Consider the following 7514-nt stretch of genomic DNA (forward strand, 5'->3'; position numbering starts at 1 on the left):
TGATGGTGCGTTACAAGCTCAAATTGCTGTTTTTTTTAATACATTGGTCCAAAAACACAAAATATAAAATACTCCTAAAGTTAGACTGGGATATTGTTGATAGCTTTTGCAGTTTGTAATACAATACTTATAGAAAGGTTATTGTTCAAAAATAAAATGCCCAAGGACCAATTGCAATATATAAGCTTTAAGGCAAGCCTTAAAACCAAATAAATAAATGTTAAGCGAGATGACTTAATTCACTCAAATTCCACATATTCCTGGCATCTCAGTTAAGTTTTGAGTTGCCATAAACCAAATTAGCACTTCTACCAGACAGCTTCATAATTATCCGGAGCCTCTTTGTGTTGATAAATTTCCGGGATATCACAAACAGCCAGACGGCTTCTCTTTGAGAGATGACGACAGACTGATACCTTTTGGACCGCTGAAGCATGAGTCATGATGAGACGTGAGATGAGGAGATAAACTGCGCTGTATCCTTCAGCTCATGGCAGCCATTAGCAGCACAGCTCTTTGCGCTTGATATTGGAGTTTGTGTTCACGAGTCTTCTATTTACTCTGTTTTGCAGTTACTTTATAATGTTAGCAGGACTGAAAAAGCATAAAAAAATATATATTTTTTTACGATTTTTTTCATTGATTACAAAGCATTGCTTATAGAACATGTTCTGAAAAGAATAAAACATTTTGAAGTAATTAGTACAGTTGGATATCTACTTTACTAACCAAATGTGGTAAATTTGTGATACATATTAACAGAGCATAGATTTGTGAAAACCTAACTGACGTGCCAAAAAAAAAAAAAAAACTGATAGAAAAGCTGCATTTATTCACTTTTCTATCCATAAACTGGTTCAGATTGCTGCTGCCCGGATCATCTCCAGAACCCAATCTGTCCATCACATCTCTGCTGTTCTTCAGCAGAGCTAAATGGCTCCCCCTCAAAGTATCGTATCGGCTTCAAAATGCAGCTCCTCACGTTCAAGGCCATCCACCACCTCGCTCCCTCATATCTCACTGGCCTCCTCCACATTCACAGACCAAGGCGAACTCTCAGATCCTCATCATCCATCAACATCACTGTTCCTCCAGCTCGCATGTCCACCAGGGGGTACAGAGCCTTCAGCCACTCTGTCCCCCGACTCTGAAACTCCCTCCCACCTTACATCCAAAGGCAACTTTGACTCACTGGGCACGTTTAAATCCCGCCTCACATCTATCTTTTTAAACTGGCCTCTTTGTGACGAAAGTCTCTCCGTTGTGTTAATTTTCTGTGAAGCCTTTTATTCTTACAAGGCAAGGCAAGGCAAATTTATTTATATAGTCACAATTCAGTACAAAGACAATGCAAAGTGCTTTACATGATTAAAAATAGCAAAATAAAACAGAATAAAAGCAAGTAGGAATAAAATGTAGATAGAAAATAGAACATAAAAAAAAAAAAAAACACTAGTGGTGTTTCAGTCAACTAGAACAGTTGAAGGCAACCCTAAACAAATGTGTTTTTTTACACAGTTAGTTTTTTTTTATTTTAATTTGCATTTTCATTGTGTTTATTTTCTGACTCTTAAATTCTACAAATTGTGTCTTTGTTTTCGCTTTGACTTGAGTGTCCTTAAAGGTGGCTACAAATAATTTTTATTATTATTATTATTATTATTATTATTATTATTATTATTATTATTATTATTATTATTATTATTATTATCATTATATGCAAACTAGAGGTAAATCAGCAACGTTACATTAATGTGGCACTTTGACAAATTTTCAAGGAAATTTATTATTGTTTTATTTTTTTATTTCTATTTATTTATATAGTTAAAGTCATGCTTAGATTGAAACTGAGACTACATTGGTGTTATGTAACCCACTGAGAAGCCAGTTTCCTCAAAACCTGACGTGCCCTTTCAGAAACACAGACTGCAACATCTTATTGGTGTGCTTAGTATGATGTGGAGTGCTTTACTTGGTTAAAATGTCTTTGCAGCACAGTTACAGAATAGAGTAAGTCAAAGTTTCAGACTCGTAATGCATTGGACCTTAACCGATGTTCAGCCATGTGATGCCTTGTGCTTTTCTCTCTTGGCTTGGCTTGTGTTCTTTGATCGTGTCTCCCCAACTTCTTATCCAGTTTTGATGACTGCTTGTAATCTTTGATGGAAGCGACTGTTCAGCATTTGTTATTTCCCCACAAATCCACAAATTGTGTAGTAACATCTGTTTTCAGTTAAATTACTCACTCAAACCAACACACACACACACACACACACACACACACACACACACACACACACACACACACACACACACACACACAAAGAGAGAGAGAGAGAGAGAGAGAGAGAGAGAGAGAGAGAGAGAGAGGTTTTGGTGGTCTAACTGCAGCCAACACAGAAACATGGCACATTACTTCATGCTAACACGGAATTAAAGATGAATATCCTTCAGGTAGAATATTCTAGTACAAAGCAACAAAAGAAATGCCTAAAATTTCAGTAAATGTTGCAGTCAGTATGCCATTAATTACTTTTTATCGTATAATAGACTAATTTCTCAATTAATCAATCACATTCTTAATGATCACCAAAAATATGATGTTTTTTTTTTTTTCAAAAACATTCAGATTTGTTGCTTACCTCATAGAATATTACTTTTATATTGATGTGGAGAGATTCTGGTCCACTCTTCTTTGTAGAATAGCTCTAATTTAGCAACTTAGGTGGATTTTAAAACATGAACTGCTTGTTTAAGAAACTGTTGTTTATTTTCCACCGCGTGTTACCACTACTGCTCCGGTTCACATTACAAATAATGAAGGCAAAAACTGACAAAGAAACAGTCAATGGACAAGGGTTAATTTTTTTTTTGCGTTCAGGAGAGTCACAGGTAACAGATAATGAGGTAGTAGGGTACTTATTGAACAGTGATGATCTGAGGCTTTGTCTACAGCAATGTACATTTAGATATTCAGAGATGATAGTGTGCAAGTAGGCAGTAACATTGAGGTGATTGTAATATACATCGGGCTACAGTGGGGTGATTTTAAAGCTTTGCACTGCAGTCTCCTATCAGGGGGCGATTGCCTTCACAGCTCTTGGGAAGAAGCTGTTTCTGAGTTTATTTGTTTTGGCTTTGAGGCTTCTGAAGCATTTACATGATGGGAGAGGGGCAAACAGCATTGCCTGGGTGGGTGGGATCAGTGGAGATGTGTCTGGCCCTTCTTTGGACTCGTTCTGCTTAAATTGAGTCTTTTTTTTTCTGACCATATGGATGAGACTTCACTCTTGCTTTTTTCACATAGAGGCAGGTTCATTTGGAAAGCTTTTTTCCATCAATAAATGCTAAACAATAGTAAATGGCCTACACTTGTACAGTGCTTTATCAGGTCTGAGGACCCCAAAGCACTACATTCACCCACTGATGGTGGTGAGCTAGATTTATAGCCACAGCTGCCCAGGGGTAAATTGACAGAAGCGAGGCCCCAGACAATCAATGCCACCGGACCCTCTGCCCACCGGCAGCAGGCAAAGTGGGAAAAATGTCTTGCCCAAGGACACGATGACTGAGGCAGACAGAGCGGGTTTTAAACCAGCCACCTGGTGGTTATAAAACAAACTCATAGCACCTGTGCCTCTGAAGCGGCCACTACATGAAATGAGGAAATACTCATTTGAAAACTGCTTGATGTATTTACTCTATTATCTTTGTGTGATATTAACATTTATTTAAAGACTTTAAACATTTAAATGGGACCAAAAAAAGCAAAAACAGAAAAAATCTGTAGTTCTAAGGGTACAAAAATAGGCCTCAGTTTATACACCCAGTTTAAATACTTGCAACATGGGAAGAAAAAAAGTTGTACTCTTTGCCAAAAATAAAAACTTCTGTTGACTATTATTACAGAGAACATCATAAATTATGTCAAAATATCATGGAAGCCCCATTCTGTGTTATTTGAAGAAGTGGTCAGTACCGCTGTAGGTCTCCCTAAGGCTTCTTAAAGGAACCTTAAAATCTGTAATGCTTTCCTACAAGAGCTCTTTGTAACACTCGGGTTCAGGTAACAAAGGTCAGAAAGCCATAACAACACATGCTTTTCATGTTAGATCCCATAAAAATTTAAACACGGAACATACTGTGTGTTAGTATGCATCATTTCATAACTGGGAGTCACATCCTGTTTTTAATCTCTGTTTCTAGCTACATGCATTTTTGTTTTTTCTCTATTGTTACATTTTTGTCTGTTGATGCGATGTACATGCATTGATAATTATTTTTTAATCAAAACTATTTATTTTAAAGCGTAAAAAAGTATCATTTTTCTTGATTACATCATGTGTCTTTAAAAGAGCACAGAAGAGCAGGCAGCAGACTGTGACTTGATATCGGCCCTCATCAATAATGCATTAAATTCGGAAAACAAGATAAGACAGGCTGCAGTCTGGACATGACATTTAACCAGTGTGACGTATTAAATACTGACAGACGTGTACTCAGGAGACAGAGAGATTCTCCTGTTAAGCCTTTTGTTCACCTGGAGGTTGGCATTTTTTCCTCTGGGAAGATTGTGAAATTGGAATTAGTGATGTGAGCAAACTCATCAAACGGTCAGGACTTAAAACGAGCACGGCAAGAGTTGCAGCAGGGCACCCAGAAAACATGTGTACCTGCTTTGAGTTTCCGCTGAGGTATTTTTTTTCATATATTTATAAAATGACTGGCCTCAAAAGAGCCAAATTTGCACCTTGGGGTCAATACTCTCTCACTGCCTCTCTCCGGAGGGATGAACAAAAAACGCCGCAAGTGCTTTCATCTTAAAGGTGCGGTTCTAGTCTTAAGTCTACGGGGTCAATGGCTTGCCCCTTTATTGAGGCTGTGTGCATTACATCAGGTTGGATAATGAGCTATGCCGGCAATAATTAATACACCTCCTCACAAAAGTATTTCTACCTCTTAAACCTTTTTCACTTTTTGTCACATTGCAGTAAAATTAAATGGATTTCTTTGGGGTTGTATGTGATAGACTGACACAGAGCAGAACATAGTCAAGAGGTAGGCAAATGGCATGCTATGTAAATATTTTCACAGAGAACATTGTGACCAAATTCCCTTGTCTCTGCTGAAGAAAAAGCATCCCCACAGCATGATGCTGCCACCATGTGACTCCATGGGGTTGGTGGGCTCAGGGGAATTATGTTGGGCTTTGCATGTTTAATAGGCAGGTGTCATTTTCCTTTCTCCAGTTTGTTTTCCTTTATCCACATTACTTTGTATTGCTCCATCACCTAAATCCTTTATAAAGACATTGAGGTTTGTGGTTAGAACATAAGAGACTGAAACTGTGATAAAAAATGCAGGGTTAGGGGTTACTGTAAGTCCAGTTCAATAAATTAAAGCTGGAACTGGGTGCGTTAGGTCATTAATTTTTTCATAGTTTAAGTCATTATTTCAAGTGCACTCTAAGCAATGAATCTGAAATCTACTGTGACACATGGCCCGATTTATGCATGTTACCTTGGGAAAATATGCATTCCTGTGTCCCCAAAACGCTTGTGGCAACCAGCAAATGGGACTTTTGGGGCTTTCTTTCAACAGTAGCTGTCTTCCTGCCACCCTTTCAATAACGCCCAGGTTTTTTGAGTCCACAACTAAGCTGTGGATGTCTGTAGCTCCTCCAGAGTCACCATATGCCACTTGGTGCCTCTCTATTAAATCCACTTTTTGCCCTTCCTGTCAGTTTTTTTGGACCTCTATAAATTGGTAGCCATTTGCTTGGCATCTTCAGATGATGTTCAAAGCTTGGAGTGTTATTTCATGACCCAGGCCTGATTTATACTTCTTCACAACTTTACCCTGACCTGTCTGCTATTTTCATCAACGGCATCATGAAGATGCCATCGAAAGGACAGCATCATGTTCTCCAGCAAGCCGCAGCGGGCTTCACAGAACCACTGCATGTTGCATTTAAATTACACACATGTGGACTTTGGAAGATATTTAGCAGAACTGTATGTTGACCAGGGGTGTTAAAGTAAATGGAGCTGAACTTAAAATAGCACTGCTAAGTTTTGTCTCTTGGAAACAAGTAGATTAAACAAATGTTTTTTTTTTTCTCCCCCCTTATAATTCCACCCTAGTTTTATGTTTATCACAAAAAAATCTGATATAACACCATGTAAGTTGTTGTAACATGAGTAAATGTGCAGTTCAAGGAGAATGACCACTTTTGCACTGCAATATAAATCTGCAGATGCCAGGTGGACTTCAGTACAAAATTACTTTAAATCCAACAGCCTGAACGGGTCGTCCGCTCTGATCTGGGGTCAGTTGTGTCTGAATGTGATGAACAGCCTCTTCTGTCTGGCGCTCCTAAGCAACTGCATTATCAACTCATTCTGGATTCCTGTGCTGCTCTGTCTGATATCAAAAGCAATAATCTCAGTAATCTCTCGGATGATTAATCGTGAGGGCTGTTAAAAATGGCAGCTCTTCAACCTCCCTTACCTTATCTAAATCAGCTGAGCCCATAACTGCTTATAAAAGTTGCTTGAGAGGCCATTGCCCACGTAAATCTCTTCACTTTGAAAAAGAGTCATCCTAGCACCCTCTAGTGGTCAATGTTTAGTACTCGGCGCTGTCTCCCTTTAACAGAGACAAATAGCATGACCCCACTGAGATGCAGCCATAACTAAATCCAGCTCAAATCCATGTAATCATGTTCTTGTGACTGTCACATGCGGGCCTGCTTGAAATTAAATGGATTTATTAAATGCACACTTTTACTTTAGATCATAAAAGAAAATTTATGGCCATAGTAATAAAACAGACTCATTTCCTGAAGGGAAGGCAATTGACAAAGTGCAGCTTGAAAAACCATGGATGATGTCATTCAAAGAATTCACCAGGTTTGTTAAGCATTTAGTGAATCGGGGCAATTTTTCTTCTGACTGGGGCAGAAAGATTTACTCAAGATTTAAAATAATAATTCTGTAATAAGCATTTGTCTGATTACCCACGATTTCAAAAGTATGCATACATGCTCAATTACTCACCACGTGTACTATTTTGATAAATACCACTTAGTAAGTTGCAGAGAAACCCCACCATTGTTGTAGCTTCTGATGCTCAATCGTGCTGTTCAGAAACAATGAAGATCATTTAAATATTTGGGTTTTCTGGTGAAATCTGGCATTTTAAGCATAATTCACACATTTCTAATAAGTCTCAGGTTGGGGGCCATTTTAGAAGAAAGAATTAGCCAGCCTAATTTATAAACAAACTGTTTTCAAGTGCATCTGGGCTCATTTTACTGATTGAAAGTCCAACTGTGTATGTTTTTGAGTTTCCAAAACAAATCTGTTGATTTGTACATAGTTCTCTTTGTTTGTTCCGTCGACCAACCCATTCAGTAATATAGCATAATGGTGAAAGGCTGGTGACGTAAAAGAGAATGATCCGGTTTCAACAGCTACATAGTTTAGACATGGCTGAACAATTTCCCCCTTTGA

The sequence above is a fragment of the Fundulus heteroclitus genome, unplaced genomic scaffold (assembly GCF_011125445.2).
Source record: "Fundulus heteroclitus isolate FHET01 unplaced genomic scaffold, MU-UCD_Fhet_4.1 scaffold_454, whole genome shotgun sequence".
NCBI classification, from domain to species: Eukaryota; Metazoa; Chordata; class Actinopteri; order Cyprinodontiformes; family Fundulidae; genus Fundulus; species Fundulus heteroclitus.